Source organism: Hoplias malabaricus, chromosome 6, assembly GCF_029633855.1.
Source record: "Hoplias malabaricus isolate fHopMal1 chromosome 6, fHopMal1.hap1, whole genome shotgun sequence".
In the NCBI taxonomy this organism is placed as follows: Eukaryota; Metazoa; Chordata; class Actinopteri; order Characiformes; family Erythrinidae; genus Hoplias; species Hoplias malabaricus.
Genome location: NC_089805.1, coordinates 48,249,291 through 48,267,777, shown reverse-complemented (window position 1 = coordinate 48,267,777; position 18,487 = coordinate 48,249,291). Strand labels below are relative to the sequence as shown.

General features: G+C 43.1%; 1 protein-coding gene across 3 annotated transcripts in view; it reads right to left on the bottom strand.

Annotated features, from left to right (window-relative positions):
- The window catches only part of LOC136699536 (stonustoxin subunit beta-like), a 49,745-nt gene that overhangs the window by 15,458 nt on the left and 15,800 nt on the right, over positions 1-18,487 (bottom strand). The window lies entirely within an intron of this gene.

Genomic DNA, 18,487 nt, shown 5'->3' with positions numbered 1-18,487 from the left:
GATGAGACAGATTTAAAATCCCGAATAACTTAAAAAATTAACATCATGGTCTTCAGTGACTCCCACCATGACATCATCTGCATAAGCTGCCAGGTAAAACCGATGGATGCCTTAAACAACACACACTCCTCAGAGGCACTTCCTGAGTCTGTGAAGCAGCGGTTCAATAGCTATAGAATATAGCATATCCGACAATGTGCATCCTTGCCTGATCCCCCTCTCAACTCTGAAGGGGGCACTCAGGCCACCATTGATCTTCAGCACAATAATGGAGATGGAGATTGAGCATGTGAAAAACATATGAATCCACTTATTCATAGGTCAGGCATGGGACATTAGGTCAGGCATGGGACTTTCCTCACAAACAAATAATATAGAGACATGTGACTGTGAGAAACAAAGAATATAGAGACATTTAACTGTCACAAACAAATAATATAGAGACATGTGCTTGTTTTAAATGATAGAGTCTTATATAGAGAGAGACACTTGAGTTCATGACTCGGGCATGAACTCTGTAGAAAAAAGAATGGTAGCTTATAGAAAACAGCCTTGTTAAAAATAGGTGGGATGAGATGATCTCACCCCAAAAGATGCCTCTATAAACTGTGTTTTTCCTTGTATCATTTGCGAGTGCTCTGAAGGCCTTCTGAGATGCTCTCCGATGCTTTAAGAAAATAAAGGACCTGCTGATTCTTCCAAAAGGTCGTCTTCCAGTATTTCTTTAGACTAGAATCTTTTCATTTAAGACTTATACTTTCAAGTGTTATAGTTAGACTAGCTACTAGATCAACACGTCATGGTAACGACAATACTCTCAATATTTTTGTAGAGCACCTTCAGAATTGAAATGAAACCAGGAGAGAACCCAAAAGCCTCAAAAGTGTTCCACAAATACGCATGTCCAACACAATCGAAAGCCTTTTCCTGGTCTAAGGACAGGAGGCCAAAATAATGCTCAGATCCAGACATCTCCAATATGTCTCTGACCAGAGAAATGTTATCAAAAATGTATCTACCAGAACACAGTAAGCCTGATCTGCTTGTATGAACTGCCCCATCACCTCTTTCAGACGGTTAGCCAGCACTTTGGAGAGGACCTTATAATCAGTACACATCAGACTCACCGGCCTCCAGTTTTTTACCTCACTGAGGTCACCTTTCTTGGGAATAAGTGCAAGGGCCGTTCTCCTTCAGCTCAGTGGCAGCCATCCTCCGACCAAACTGTCACTCAGCACCTCGAGCAGGTCCCCCCCGACCACGTCCCAGAAAGCCTTGTAAAATTCTACTGGCAGGCCGACAATGCCAGGAGCCTTCCCTGTGGACATAGCTTGTAAAGCCACCTGGAGCTCCTGCATTGTAATTTCCCCTTTCAGAGCCTCATTCTGCTCTGATGACACCTGGGGCAACCCTTCATAGAAACTCAGAGATACTGATGTGTCCTCCTCCAACTCGCTGGAGTACAGCTCAGAATAGAACTGTACAGCCCTCTGTCTGACCTCTGCTGGGTCCATCAGTTCCCGGCCATCAACCGAACGGAGGCACTGAATGAACTTACTTTGTCCACTCTTTTTCTCCAAACCGAAGAAACACTTCGATGGGGCATCCATCTTAGGGATGTACTGAATGCGAGATCTGATCAATGCTCCCTGCGCCCTGACACCCAGCAATTCTGCTAAAGCTGATTTTCTGTCTCGGAGTGACTGGATATGACACGGCTCCCCCTTTGAGTCGACCAAGTGTTGGAAAAACACTATATAATTTTGAAGTTCATCAAGAGTCTGAATAATGCTCTTCGTAATACCGAGAGTGTACTGCTTACAAAACTGTTGGATACGGATCTTGCAGCAGTCACGCCACTGCTGCAGTGAGTCAAAATTACCTTTATTCTGCCTGCAAGTGGTAAAACTTAAAACAAACCTTAAAATTAAAATCATTCACAAGAGTAGTATCCCAATGCCAGTAAGCACTCTTGGATTTAACAGAGCTAATAAAAACACCCCATCACCATACCATGATCAGTAAACCCCACTGGCACGATACTGCAGTTCTTAAAAACCTGTGAATGATGTTTCAAACAGTAAAACCTATCCAAGCCATTGAAATATCTCCATTCCGTGTGTGTGTCCATGTGTACTGCCTAGCTGTCGAATATTTAGAGGGCCACACATCAACCAGATTCCTGATTCCTGATTCCTGTCTAAATCACTGGCAGTACAATCTCCCCCAACACAAGATAATGGTCAGAGTCACACTCAGCTATTGTTTTAGAGAGCTTTTCCAAAAAGACACAGAGCTTTCTCTCGGATTTACAGGTGCATACACACAAATAAAAACCAAATAAATGTGTTCAAATTTCACCGTAACCTTTAAAAGTTGCCCCTCAACCACTTCTTCAGATGTAAAAGACTGGGGTAAAAAACACTTGGAGAACATCACAGCTATACCAGCGGAGTTATAAGTCCCATGCCCCATCACTAACCTAGCCCCCCACTCCCTCTACCAGTCCACTTCATTCCCCCTATCACTGTGTGTCTCTTGGACTAGAGCCACGTCCACACGTTTGAGGTCTAACAGCTCATACAGAGCTGCTCTCTTCCTCACATCCCTCGCCCCATTCACATCTAGTGATGAAATGTTTAAATCACACATAATTATAAAAATGTTTAAACACTAGATCAATCTAAGGGTCATGAAAGAGAGCAGTTCAGTCTTTATGGAGGTCATCGGCATGTTCTATCTGATTATGAACTTTTAGAACCAATTTTTTCAATCTGTGAATACCTGGCTCCCCTATTCTACCCTCCTCTTGGCTTCTCATCAGACCTTTCGCTGTTTGAATGAACTGCTCTAGATTTGGGAAGTATTCTTCCACACGGACATGATGCTTACCTTTAGTTTCGGTGAGAAATCTGATCTTCTCCGAACTGTAGACCTCTGATGCTCTCACTTTCTGAGAAACCACAGAGGAATCAGAGGATTCACAATCAGATCCAGACACAGAAATCCCCTCAGAATCACTCCTGCCAGACTGGGACAGAGTTGGGGACCCCAAACGCTTGTGCGTTTTGGATTTTTTGGCCTTCTGGCTGGACGTGGCTCTGTTAGCAGGCTGTTTAAAAACAGGCTCCTTCCCTTTTCCATCGTTTTTATCCCCTTCCACAACCACCTCCATTTCAGAGCTCTTTTCAGCCTCCACACTGCTCTGCTCTTTAACGGCACTCAAACTGTCACCCTTCTTTTGTCCCTCTTCCTCCGTTTTATCCCGTGCACCGAGCCCGTCAGCACTCCCTTCCTCGCGCTCCACCGAAGCTCCTGTCCGAGCATTGCTGGCGGGTGCCGCTTCAGTGCGGCCAGGCTCAGGCTGAGGCTTCGCGGCTCTAGTCAGGCAACTCCTTACTAAGTGACCCTCTAGACCACAGCCAAAACATTTCATAGACTCCGTAGAAGCAAAAACAAAGTAATCAAAATTATCAATTGTAAATCTTAACGCTAAACTCAGCTCAGCGCTGTTCATTCTGGAGGCGGACTGGATGGAGTTATTCCCCACCACCGCCCCCACCGCCAAACCACACTCCTCCACCAAACACTCCACACCTACCGGCACTTTAACGCCATGCTACGCTGGCTAAGCAGCTCCAACCCGATTACCCCATTCCCCCTCCCGCTACACCCACTCACAAAAAACCCATAGTAACTCCCCACTCAAAGTAAACCTCCCCCCCCAACACTCAACCAAAAGACCAAAAAGAAAATGGTCAAACAAAACTCCAAAAACTAAAATAAATAACTCAAAAAGAGATAACTAAGCCAGAAACAAGGCCCAGCCGCTCTCACACCCACAGTCACTCACTCACGCAGAGAGAGACAGAGAGAGAGTGAGTGAGAGACAGAGAGAGAGAGTGAGAGACAGAGGAGAGAGAGAGAGACTTTTGTTTATCTATAAATCGTATAAAAATACACAGTAGAAATCATAGCACACTACACCACTGTGTGTCTTAGCTGAACTCAGGAGTGAAAACCAGCTTGTTATCATCCACTAGGCACACAGCCTCACCATAACACCACACTGCTTTAAACATGTCCAGATCATTCATACACTTCTAATAATTAAAATAAATTAAGATCCTTGATTTAACCAGTCGGGAGAGAATCCCTATTACATCACAGTCAGTGCTACATGACACCTTGTTTTTACGACTTACATATATCGCCATTTTTGCCTGCCCAAGAATAAAGTTAATCAGTTGGCACTTAGACTTTTTTTTCTGGACGTACTTTAAACCAAGGATAAAGGTCTGTAATGTAATTGCTACATTAAAAGACACAAAAACAGTCTTTAAAACATCAAACAGAGGACATAGCCTAAAACAATGCATAAAAGCATGAAATGGTTTCTCTTTGTGGACAAAAAGGACACCGTGGTAAAATCTCAGGGTTTAAAATAGAAATAAAAGCATTAACTGAGACAGTACCATGTAAAGTCCTCCACTGTAAATCAGCAACTTTTTTAGTCAATGATGGTTTATACAGCGCCCTCCACTCTGGCTTTACATCCTCACTCAGATTAAAAACCTCACGCCACGGTGTGTCAGTCCTGCTCTACACCTTCACGCAGGCTCTGTACAGCAGTTTACCTGAGACCATCCCCAGGTTCACGCCAGACTCCTCCTCACAGTCCAGAAGGGGGCCCACACAGTCCTGTAAATTCGGCGTGAGTATAATTCCAGGGAAGCGGTCATCTTCCACTGGCCTTACCACCCCCGCACTGTATTCTCTAACCTGCTCCCACTCCTCAGGATAAGCCGAACCACAACTCGGAGGGATCTCACCCCCAACCTCGCAGCCACATTCTCCACCATGTCGGGATCTGGCCCTGCGATGTCCACCAAGCAACGGAAGGTTATGACACCTGAGGACAACAACACTTTGTTCAGGGATGTTTGCACCTGCTAAGTCCAAACGTGAGCCATAGACCAGAGGTTCCTCTAAAAGCCAGTGTAAAGATGGACCATTCTGTATTTCAGCTTTAAAAAGGTTCCAGATTCTAAAAAGTCCACGATAAAAAACAGGCAACCGAGCAGCGTCCAGAGCTGTGGTGTTCATTAAAAACAAAACACTGTCCAACCCCATACCCCCTACTGTGTGTAAAATCTTACATGTCACCGCCCTCCACACAAGTTCTCTGGGACCAGCAAGGAGTCTCTGGATGTACTAGAGATAGATAGCTGCGGTCCTACTAGCCAGGTGAACCAGTCCATGTCTGCCTTCCTCCTCTGGCAGATGTAGAACTCCCTGTGGAATCCAGTGCAGACAATCCCAGAAAAAATCAGTGAGTACGGCCTGCAAAGTAGCCAGTAGACTGGGTGGAGGGTCCACACAAGCTAGTTTGTGCCATAAGGAGAACACAACAAGATTATTAATAACAAGTACCCTTCCCCGAGAGGACATTTTGGGGACTAACCAATTCCATCTACTGAGACGACCTTTAAATTGTTCAACAATTCCTTCCCAGTTCTTCTCAGCCCAGTTATTGTCCCCCAAATACACTCCTAAATATTTAAAACCACCCCGCCTCCACATCAATCCATCAGGGAGCCTAGGGTCCCCACCATCCCACTCCCCACTAAAACAGCTTCCCTCTTATTCCAATTCAATTTCGCGGATGATAAAACCCTAAAATCATTTAAAAGCCCAACTATGTCCACATCGGTCTGGGTACTTGTCATTACCACAATGTCATCAGCACACTCTGACACACACAGAGGAGTAGGACAGGCAGGAATGATCAAACCAGAAACACAGTCTCTCAGTTTACACAACAGAGGTTCAATGGCGAGTGAGTACAGCATGCCAGAGAGAGCACAACCCTGTCTGATACCTCTATGCACCTAGGAGCACATAAACCACCATTGACTTTTAGTAGACTCTCAATGTCACTATACAAAACGTTGACAATAGCTAAGAAACCTGAGTTGAACCCAAAAACCTGCAGAACTTTCCACAGGTACTTGTGTTCAACCCGGTCAAAAGCCTTTTCCTGATCTAGAAAAATCAGACCAGTCTTCAAGTCCAATGATCTGGAGACTTCCAAAACATCACAAATTAAATATATATTATCAAAAATTGACCTTCCAGGCACACAGTACGTCTGGTCAAGGTGAACCACCTGCTCCAACACCTTCCCCAGTCTCAAGGCTAATGTTTTTGAGAGCAACTTGCAGTCTGTACATAACAAGGAGACGGGGCGCCAGTTCTTTAATTCAGTCAGGTCTCCCTTCTTAGGTAACAAAGTCAGGACGGCCCTCCAACTACTCAACGGAAGCAACCCCTCCTTTATACTGTTTTGAAGGACCGCTAGCCAACAATGACCAAAAAGCTTTGTAAAATTCAACAGGGAGGTCATCTTTACCTGGTGCCTGGCCATTCTCCATGCCCTGAAGAGCCTCGTACAGCTACCCCAGAGACAGCTCAGTATTGAGCATCGCAGCAGAGTCCCGTGTGAGCTGGCCATGATTGTGAAAGAACCTCTCTTCCACCTCTGGAGGTTCTGCCCACTCGCTCTCATACAGTTTTGAAAACAAGCTGACTCTCTGCTTGCGAATTACAGCGGCTTCAGATGAGAGATCCCCTGATTCCATTCTCACAGCATGCATAAACCTTTTCTGTCAATTTTTACACTTGAGACCAAAGAAGAACTTCTCTCTGATACGCACTGAAAACGCGAGCGGATCAGCTGTGCTGTTATTCCCAGAAGATCAACCAGTGCCATTTTTTTTAGTTTTGAGAGCTTCAGAATGCTCCCATATTTCGTGGACTCAGATAAACACTAAGTACTAAAAGTAGAGTATTAAAATGCCAGTACGCACACTGTGGCTTTACATCATGTTTCTTCACTGTACACTGTACTATACAGTCATCAGAAAAACCAACTGGGGAAATGGAACAGCTGGTAAATGCAGAGCTCTGATAACTAAACCCATAAAGATGATCTAACCTCACCAGGGAGAGTGCATTATCCCTCGAGTGAGGCCATGTGTATTGCCTCTGTCTGCTGTGAATGTTCCTCCAAATGTCGCACAAATCATGGGCCTCCAACATCTCACACAATTGCTTACGTGAAGCAGCATGTGGTTCCATATGGTTCTTGTCCATGCTGTCTGCAGTGCAGTTAAAATCCCCCCCTAATATTAAAAAAAATCCTTAGAATTACAACATGAAGTACAGCTGCTAAAGCATCTAAAAAATCCATCCTATCCACTTCCCCAGTGGGAGCATAAATACAAATAAAAACAAAAACATTATTTTCAAAATATGCAGACACTTTTAAAATCCTTCCCTTTACAACCTCTTCCACAGTGTAAGAGTAAGGAGTAAAATTATGTGCTAAAAGAACAGTGACCCCACCACTAAGAGAAGAACCATGGCTCAAAAAAGCCATCCCTCCCCATTTTCTCACCCAATCAGCTGCATTAACAGTGTCACTGTGAATTTCTTGTAAAAAAATAACATCAACTCAGTTTCAGTAACTCATACAGCTCTGTTCTCTTTACACAGTCTCTCACCCCATTAATATTCACAGTGGCAATTCTAACCTCACCCATCAAAAAAAGGAAATAAAATGAGAAAACTCAAAACAGAAATCATTGTAACCCAGAAAAGAGAAAGATTCAGGCATTGTCTTCAGTGTGTGCTCTATTAAGTTTGGTTAGGAATTTCTTCAGTCTAAAAATCTCTAACGCAGTGAAAGCCCCCTCCCTCCTAAAGTTTTTAACGTCTAATAAACTGTGTGCTGTCAGGAAAATGCTCATCAACTCAGACACCTTTCTGTCCCTTAGTGACCCTCAGAAACTTTCTAATGTCATCCACTGAGTAAAGCACAGACATAGTTTCCTCCTGTGAACACACAGACCAGCCCAAATCAGACAGAGCCATCACTCTCAGACTCCACCTCATTCACTGCACTGACGTCAGTTTGGCCTGATTAACCCCTTTCCCCCGACCTTTCTTTTTTCTTTTATTAGGAACTTTACAAACAATTTCATCCTCCATTTCCACCTCCATGCTCTCTTCCAATGCTACCTCACTTGAAGTGTTCTCAATACAGCTTTCCCCTACCTGTTTACTCGGGAAGCCAGGAAGCCCCTTTTCCACGCCATCGGCCTCTACCTCAGCAGCTTCTCCCTCCGTCGGAAACGCCGAGGCATTCTCGCCTGCAGCCGGCGCAGCCCCGGCAGACACTTTCAAGACAGGCTCGGCCGCAGCCTTCTCATTCACCACAGGCACCGCCACTCCTGGCTCGGCCACCGCCACTCCTGATTCGGCCGCTGCCACTCCTGACTCGGCTGTGCCACACTCCCGGTCGCATTAGGTTTAACATTAAGCCCCTCAGAGAATGCACGGACAAGGTGTCCAATCTTACCGCACCTGAAACACTTAATATTGGTGTCAGAAGACACAAACACAGAGTACTCAAACCCCTCCACCCTAAGCTTCAACACCAGGTCTAGCTCAAGCTTGCCATCCTTGAGCACCATGTAAACAATCCTTCTGAATGACACCAGGTGCTTCATTAAAGGAGATTTACAGCCAAGGGGAATCTTTTTTATGGGGGAGACAAGTTTTCCAAAGCGGGATAGCTCCTGGGCTAACATCCCGTCTGATATAAAAGGAGGAACATTAGAGAGGATGATCTTTTTAGACGAAGGACTAAGGGGCAAAACAAGCACAAACTGATACTCAACCATAATCCCACCCTGAACAAGTTAATTTGCCTGTACCACAGTGGACAGGAACATTACGACTGCACTATTTATTCGTGAATTCAATAAAATATTTTCATGTCCGACTACGTTCCCAGCCGCCAAGCAGCACTCCTCCATCCCAGCCCTGCACTCCACCTTCACACCATGCCGGCGAGTCAGGCTCTCAAACATTTCAGTGTTTAGAGACGCCATACTCCCGGTTAAACACCAGTAACTTGCTTTCCACGGGCCAAAAATGCCCCTCACACACAACTACACACACTCACACTAACTTCAGAGAGAATCTGAAATTAAACCACACACACGGAGAAATGTTTTGGCAAAAACGCCAACTACTCGCACTCACGCACACCATGCACCAAGCAGTAACGTTAAACAAGTCTGTGCTGAATCTCTGCATTTCATCACGTAGAGTGAGTCCTCTCTGAACAATCAGCTTGGAGCCACAAGTGAGCAGTTACTAAAAATGAGCTGCTACCACGTATCAGCTCCAAACCTGGCCAATGGAAAAGCAGAGATCAGAGCAGAGTCTAGTAGAGTAGTGTAGGGACCCTGCAGTGGAAAAGCACTAATGATGACCTCAGTATTTCCTCTGGAGTCTGAACTATATTTATTTTCCTCTTTAGTCTAGAATCATATGAAACAGTGCGTCTCTGATTCACAGGAAGCAGAAGAAGCTCTTTCTCACAACTCAGCATTTATTGGCTGTAAATCTGTCACTTTTGGAAAAGCCCTCCATCCTCGAGGCTCCTAAAGATGACTGTTTCAGACGATTGTTTTTGGTTTAGTTTTGGTTTAAACTCCTTTTCTCCAGTGTAAATGATGTAGATGTGATCTGAGTCAGCGAGCTGGTTATTACCTCCCCCTTTTTATTAAACTCTAAAAGAGCTGCAGGTGAACTGCTACTGATAACTTCACAAGAAATAACGTCTGTAACAAACACATACAGCATCTCTACAACTTTTAAACACTGTGTATGAACTTAAAGGAGCAATCTGTAACTGACACCAAGTGTTTAAAATCTGAACTAGAATAGAGTTTTAAAACAGTGGAGAGAGCTGTCTCCCTCCTCCTCCTCCTCCTCCTCTCCCTCCTCCTCCTCTCCCTCCTCCTCAGACATGAAGCTCCAGCAGGTGACAGTTTGAGGAAAACTGAACCAACAAGAGACCAGTTTAAGAACTTTGGCCGTAATCGATAAGAAAAGTGTGCCATAATCAACACATTTACACAGAAAAGTGTTCATCATTTCACTAAAACATCTACCTATGCAAAAAAGTGAACAGGCCACCGCCATTTCCCTCATTTACAAGTCTTTACTCTTCAAATCCACATTATATATTTCGACTAGACAAGACTGGTGTTACTTATTGATTTTCCTTTCATCATAAATGTCCTTTAGGAGGCAGATCTTATCCACAATTGGTGTAGTCAAATATTTCATTCCACCTCATTTCGTTCCTTCATTACTCAGTTCCACCTTAAATAGGTGAATACGGGAGGCTTTTCAAACAACTCTTAAACCTTCGTTTGTTTAAAACACACACACACCACGGAGAAAAACACATGAATCTGCCTCAATTTCTTTAAAACAGACAATGGTATTTACACCTTTCGATCATGTTGTTATTCACCATTTTCATATAAAACACACAACACACAGTCCTGACCCCTTTCAAACATCACTTTCTTTAAATAAAACACACAACCTATGGCCTTAACTCCTTTTAATCTGTTCATAGGCGTCTGTACTTCTATATTTTTTTCAGAAATGATTAACTGTTACTTGTTCAGGAGAAAATTTGCTCTCGCTCTGTTCTGTAGTGTTGCTGCTTGTAAACTGCCACCACTTTTCAAACACAGGGCCAATATGCCCTCTATTTTCACTCTGTCTCTAGTCATGGAGAGTTGTAGAAGGGCATGGCTGCGAGACACGGTTTGTAGACCTGGCCACATGGTGGACTGTAAAATGATTGGTCAGAGGGCGGGACACAGGCAGGACCACAGAGGGCGGGATCACAGGAGCTCCGCTCCGGACTGGGCACTTCTCAAAGAGAATATACTGCTTCAGCAATGCTCTGAGAGACAGCAGTGATTTAGCTTTGACTATTTCTTTAATCTATGATCACACCCTGGACATTTTATGACTAAGTACAGTAAATATCCTACAGATTGCTCCTTTAATCTATGATGACACCCTGGACATTTTATGACTAAGTACAGTAAATATCCTACAGATTGCTCCTTTAATCTACGATCACACCCTGGACATGTTATGACTAAGTACAGTAAATATCCTAAAGATTGCTCCTTTAATCTATGATCACACCCTGGACATTTTGACTAAGTACAGTAAATATCATACAGATTGCTCCTTTAAAACTTGATGTAGATCTGATTTTATACGAAGGATAAACAGCTGTGGAGTTTAAACTGAATGTGATTACATTTGATCAAATAGATGTCTCAGTAAAACAGAATGAATCTGAATTACATCAACTACACGACTCTGTTAGAAAACACTTCAGATCACATTTAATTGAACCTGGGAACTGTATATACAGTGCCTTGTGAAAGTATTCAGCCCCCTTGAACTTTTCAACCTTTTGCCACATTTCAGGCTTTAAACATAAAGATATAAAATTAAAATTTTTTGTGAAGAATCAACAACAGGTGGGACACAATCCTGAAGTGGAATGAAATTTATTGGACGTGTCAAACTTTAACAAATGAACTGAAAAGTGGGGCGTGCAATATTATTCGGCTCCCTTGCGTTAATACTTTGTAGCGCCACCTTTTGCTGCAATTACAGCTGCAAGTCGCTTGGGGCATGTCTCTGTCAGTTTTGCACATCGAGAGACTGAAATTCTTGCTCATTCTTCCTTGCAAAACAGCTCAAGCTCAGTGAGGTTGGATGGAGAGCATTTGTGAACAGCACTCTTCAGCTCTTTCCAGAGATTCTCGATTGGATTCAGGTCTGGACTTTGACTTGGCCATTCCAACACCTAGATACATTTGTTAACCATTCCATTGTAGATTTGGCATTATGTTTTGGATCATTGTCTTGTTGGAAGATAAATCTCCGTCCCAGTCTCAGGTCTCTTGCAGACTCCAATGGGTTTTCTTCCAGAATGGTCCTGTATTTGGCCCCATCCATCTTCCCATCAATTTTGACCATCTTCCCTGTCCCTGCTGACGAAAAGCAGGCCCAAACCATGATGCTGCCACCACCATTTTTGACAGTGGGGATGGTGTGTTCAGGGTGGTGAGCTGTGTTGCTTTTACACCAAACATATCGTTTTGCATTGTGGCCAAACGGTTCGATTTTGGTTTCATCTGAACAGAGCACTTTTTTCCACATGTTTGGTGTGTCTCCCAGTGGCTTGTGGCCTTTAAACGAGACTTTTTATGGATATCTTTGAGAAATGGCTTTCTTCTTGCCACTCTTCCATAAAGGCCAGATTTGTGCAGTGTACAACTGATTGTTGTCCTATGGACAGACTCTCCCACCTCAGCTGTAGATCTCTGCAGTTCATCCAGAGTGATCATGGGCCTCTTGGCTGCATCTCTGATCAGTCTTCTCCTCGTTTTGAGATGAAAGTTTAGAGGGACAGCCTGATTCTTGGTAGATTTGCAGTGGTCTGATACTCCTTCCATTTCAATACGATTGCTTGCACAGTGCTCCTTGGGATGTTTAAAGCTTGGCAAATCTTTTTGTATCCAAATCCGGCTTTAAACTTCTCCACAACAGTATCTTGGACCTGCCTGGTGTGTTCCTTGGTCTTCATGATGCTCTCTGCGCTTTGAACAGAACCCTGAGACTATCACAGAGCAGGTCATTTATACGGAGACTTGATCACACACAGGTGGATTCTATTTATCATCATCAGTCCTTTGGGACAACACTGGATCATTCAGAGATCCTCACTGAACTTCTGGAGTGAGTTTGCTGCACTGAAAGTAAAGGCATGCCCCACTTTTCAGTTTTTTATTTGTTAAAAAAGTTTGACACATCCAATAAATTTCATTCCACTTCACGATTGTGTCCCACTTGCTGTTGATTCTTCACAAAAAATTTAAATTTTATATCTTTATGTTTGAAGCCTGAAATGTGGCAAAAGGTTGAAAAGTTCAAGGGGACCGAATACTTCCGCAAGGCACTGTACATGAAAATGTAATTCAGTTAAAGTAAGTGATTTTAGTAGAACTCCTTTAATGTAAGGTTCATGCAGCACACCTTTCTGTTTAAACTGTGTGAACACTCCCTTATTCTCTACAGAAGAACTGAGTTAATGGAAGATAAAGTGTGTTCACTCAACAAATTAACTTTAGTGAAGGTGTCTTAAGGCTAATGTTTAATAGTCTTCCGAACTCTGGATTAATTCATATTTAAAGACAGCACCAACACGTTCTATATTCACAGCCCATGTGTCTGCTTCTTTCTTCATTCGTTTATTTCTTTATTGATGTGGATCACCACAGAATCACTTCTCTTTTGTGTCGGAAGAGTTTAAATAAAAAGTCAAAGCTATAAATGTGTCAGATTTTATTTTTCAATCATTTATAGTTTCTTAAAAACACAATAAAAGTCTCTGTATAATGTTTGTAAATATATACAACAATATCATAAAGAACAAAGAGAGAGAGGTCCGTTCATGAGCTTATTCTGACGGTTCTGGATAGGGTCCGGTTCAGGATCTGGGCCGAATGACTAATGTATTTTATGTTCCATAACACACTCTGTTTGTGTTTTATAGGTTTTACCGGCTGCTGTGAGTTCATTTACAAAAATACATTATTTCTACAATAAAATTAATAAAAGTTATAATTCTGTACCATTTACTGATCTTATTTTCACAAGTGTGTATTATTTAACTAGGTTTTAGTCTTATTTCCTCTGTCACAAGTTCACTTCCTGTGTGGCCCCTCCCACCTCCCAGGGTCACTGTGGAGAGAAGAGGATGTGCTCAGCAGCGCCACCTACAGGAGTTACAGTGAGTTTATACATTTCTCTCTTTCTTTCTACAACATTGGACTTGTTTCATAACTGAACGTCTCTTCAGAGTCTCGAACAGTCTCCCGCTGATGGGTGGGGTTCCTCTGACATCACACATGCTCTCACACACACACACACACACAGGGGGTGTCCCCTTACTGTCTGCTGCCTGTGCTGCTGCACTGTGAATAAAGTGTTGAACATCCACTCCTCTACCTCCCTGTGCTCTCTTCCAGACAGCGGTGCGTCTCGTCTAGGCTCAGAATCATCTCCAACATCTTCTTTATTTAACTAATTACACACAGAACTCATATCTCCACAACACTCTCTGTTACGTATAAAGTGTTATGGACTGTGTCCTGAAGCTGTGAGCGATATCCAGCCTCTGACCTAAAACACTAGGCTAATGTTCTGGGGCCGTCCACTTGACATTGAACTGACAGTGGCCCGTTCCCTAAAATGACTTTAATGTTCCTGAGGGACACTGTTCACAGTTCAACAGAGATGTGTTTGGACCTCATTTCTTAGCCGTTATTGGTCTGTTCTGGACCAGAGAACTAACTAAATCTGACCTTAAGTTATTCCCATGTTTCCATTTCGCCCACAGAGAAGTTTGAGAGAGAGCCACTGCAGGACTTTCCCTGTTCCACTGGTTACTGAGGGTCTGGAGAGAAATCTCCCGCTAAAATCACAGGAAATATGGAGACGGACAAGTCCTTCACCGGTGCAGACCCCGCTGAGTGAGAAACCCCGTCCAATTCTGAGTTCCTCTGGAAGGAAATGAACCCTGGCCGTGTTTAAGGACCACTTCAGCTTCAAGAGCAAGAAAGGCCCCATCTTTATAGCGCAGTGTGAGCTGTGTTTACCGAGAGAGAAACAGCAGCTTCTAAAAACCCCACATCAGACCTGCGCCTGTAGAGTCTGTACAGAGAGGTTCACTCTTATACCGCCCCCTGTCCGCCGGCGGGTAATAAACCACTCAGTGTTATATCCGTCAGTGTATCTCAGGTGTTACAGCTCCAACATCGACAGAGACCACATTAAAGATTAAACTCTGCCTTTTATATAGAACTACACTCGATAAATCAGTGTTTCTGCTCCAAATACACCTTTCCAGGAGAGTAATGTAAATGTATTAGTGACAGTGCAGATATTCAGAGTTTTCACTGCTCCATATTTGAGTCAATGTTTACATCATACACCACTGGAACGGACAGACTCTCAGGATCACGAGGATATAAGTCATTATAGTCTACAATGTAGGACTACGGAATTAACCCCGAAACAATACAGTTATCACACACTTCAGATCTTTTTCACAAAAACAAACCCGCGGCGTCTCGAAGCCTCACACAAACAAAGAAAAACACAGACTCTCCTCAGTGTGTCTCCTTCAAAACCAGACCGATCTGAGTCTCTCCGTCAAACCGTTCGGGAGTAATCCTCATGTTGGTGTCAGGAGGACTGACCGAAACAAACAGTCCCCAATAAATAGTACACAACTCCAAATAAGAATTAAAATATGACCCCGTGGAGCTCACACAGCGTCATGGAGCTTAGGCTCTCAGCTTTCAACGACACGTCAATCAAGTCTGTAGACCAATCAGGAGCAGAGTTATGGCGATGGAGGCGGGACAAACACAGACCCCTGCTTCAGAGAAACGCTTATGTTTTCAGCTCCTAACGGACCCAGACCCCGCGAGAGAGACTCAGACGGTTTTATTCGGCGGCCACCAGCTCCACAAACAATAATCAAGTCAATAAACATGTTTCAAAGCTTAGATTTCTTTCACTAGCTGCCGTTCCCCCACTGAGGACATTTAAACACAGGAGGGGTGTGGGGGAGGGTGCCTCGCTCTACAGCCAATCAGAGTGAAGGTCCCGCCTCCCGACACCTCAGTCATTTAAAGGGACAGTGCAGTGGGTGAGAAACAAGTGTAAACTTCAGACTTAAAGTAAATCAGAGTAAAACACACCATAACTAAGGGTTTCACTGTTTGGTGAGGGGTAAAGGCCACTTGGAGAGAGACACTATGTTGGCATTAGGTCTAGACAAGATATATACACTGTATTTCTGCAGTAAGAAATAACGGAGAGGCCACCTGCCCACTGTCTACTCCAGCTTCAATAACTTCAAATCAGTAGGAGGTATCAACTCCACATTTTACCTGATGAAAGTAGACCCCTGGAGACAAGTTTAAAGAGGAAAAAGTCTTGGGACTGTTGTAAATTGTGATTTCCTTTATATGAATTGTACCATTTCTCCTGGCGTTTGGACTGGTTTGGAGGGTCACACTCTCCCTAAACTCACCTCATCTGATGAGCTCAGTCTGTGAGACAAACATGGTTCATCTCACCACAGTGCACCAGGAGCTCAGAGGATGTTTATGGCCTGGTTGTTTAGGGCTTGTTTTACGACAGCGCCCCATGATGTGTTAGGACAGTTCTTCCTGTTTTCAGGTCCTGTTTCTGTTCTAGTAGATAATGATCAGTCCATGTGTAAGGTGCAGAATGGGGAATAAAGATGTGTGTCTCTCACAGACCCTCAGATCAGTCTGAGACCAGACCATATTCCAGATCAGACTTCATTCTGGAACTAGAGCGCTCAGTAAACAGCATTAAATCCAGACTGGTCTCCTCTCTTCATTTAGAAACCGTCAGAAGACAAGTTTACAACAGACTCCTGAACTCTTCAGTTTACAGTCACTAACATTTACACTATTTTCAAAAATCAGAACAACGCCGACATGTTTCTGTGGTTTTCATCAGATTCTGAGCACATTCAGATACACTTCAAGACTCTAAATGGTGTCTGTTACAGATTTGAAGGGTGTTCTGTGAAATTAAATGATGATAAAGCCTCTAGTTTATTCACTGCCTGAGCAGGAACCCTCCAGATTTGGGAATGGAATTTCAGGGACGGAAAATGGAAATAAGCCCTGGACTGTGTACCGTTGCCTTAGTAACTAAAGATTATGGAGCTGAACCAATGACATAAGTATCTGAATCTGAAATTTGAATATTTGAATTATATTTGTCTGAATATTTTATATCTGAATTATCTTTGATAAATATTTGATAAAAGTGAAATTCTGAGGTGGGGAAATGTTCAGATTTGAAAACTTCACATTAAAAATATTCAGAGAAAAATACGAATCTAGGTCAGAGGTGAATCAGCGGATTTCTCAGGAAAAGTAAACTTCCACAGAGAGATCGATCAGTGTTTAACTGAATAAAAACTGACTGAACCTCTGACCAATTCACACAGCGTCTCTGTTTAACTTCACACCAGAAACAGAACAAATCTCCGGATGATAAAGACACGAGTGCGTGGGTGTTTTTCACTGATTTTAGACGAGGGGCTGGACCTCCATTACACACAGCACTGTTTTATAATCAGACCTTTATGAAAATGTGAGTGTTTCTACAGAAATGACTGCTGTGTCCATATCCTGGTAAATAAAGGTGTGTGTGTTCAGGAACGTTAAATATATCACTGTTTAATAAACTGTATTAATGATCTGACCGTTTTCTCGTGCAGACGTCGTTTCTGTACAGTGCCTCTCTTAAAAACACGCTAAAGTTCGGGGAAACGCTCTGTTGATGACAGGAGCTTTAAAGAGAAGATTTTATTATATTATTATATTATATTTAGTTTATTATATTTGTAAAAGTATTCCATTCATTAAAAACAACTGATCTGAAATTTATATCCCCCTTGTCCTTTTTACGCTACACAGGAGACCGATGATCCGACAGAGGAGCTACTGTCTCTGACTCTACATCTACAAGGTGGACCAATGAGGGAGGAGTGTCTCACAGAGTGGACAGAGAGTGGACACAGGGTTTAAAAACTCCAGCAGCACTGTTGTGTCTGATCCACTCTACACCAGCACAACACACACTAACACACTACCACCACGTCAGTGTCACTGCAGCGCTGAGAATGATCCACCACCACATCACACCTGCTTTGTGGGGGTCCTGACCTTTGAGGAACGGTGTGAAAGGGGTTAACAAAGTATGCAGAGCAACATTTAGCACACGCTCTTATCCAGAGCGACTTACAAAAGTGCTCTGTGTTCAGTCAGAGTCTGTGTTCTAGTGAGAACCAATAGGTTAGAGTCTAAAATCCCCTTGAGCTCAGACGCTGTCAGAAGAGGAGCCAGTGCTGATATTAGAAAGAAAACTAGAGAATTAAACACCACATTAATTTAATACCAAACAACACCTAGTCAGTGTTTATACGGATGTGTTTACATCTAAAAAGAAGATAGAGTTAAGTACAGAATAAGGGCAAATACAGTTCATTTCTACAATAATTAGTGCTCACTCAACAGATGGAACAGATCAATCCCAGTCTGTAATTCTAGAGCTACACAGTGCTCCTCTGTGGTGAATGGAGCTGATCAAAGGGGTGTTTAGTTCCACTGTTACGGAGGGGGTCATCAGAATCTGATATGAATCTTTGTTTTGTTTTAATTCCTTTGTTGTTTGTTTGATTGTAAACATCAGCTTGTGTCTGTTTCAGTTTCACCAACAGAAATGGTCCAAAGATAAACTCCTGTTTCATTAAAATGAAGTAAACGTTAGTGATAGAAGGTCATATGACAGCAGACTGTCTTTATTATCAGTGTTTAGATCAAATTATAAGAGCCATTCAGACAGAGATAGAGGTGATTTCTGGAAGATCATTAACTGACACAGCTGTAGTTACGAGGGACTCTAC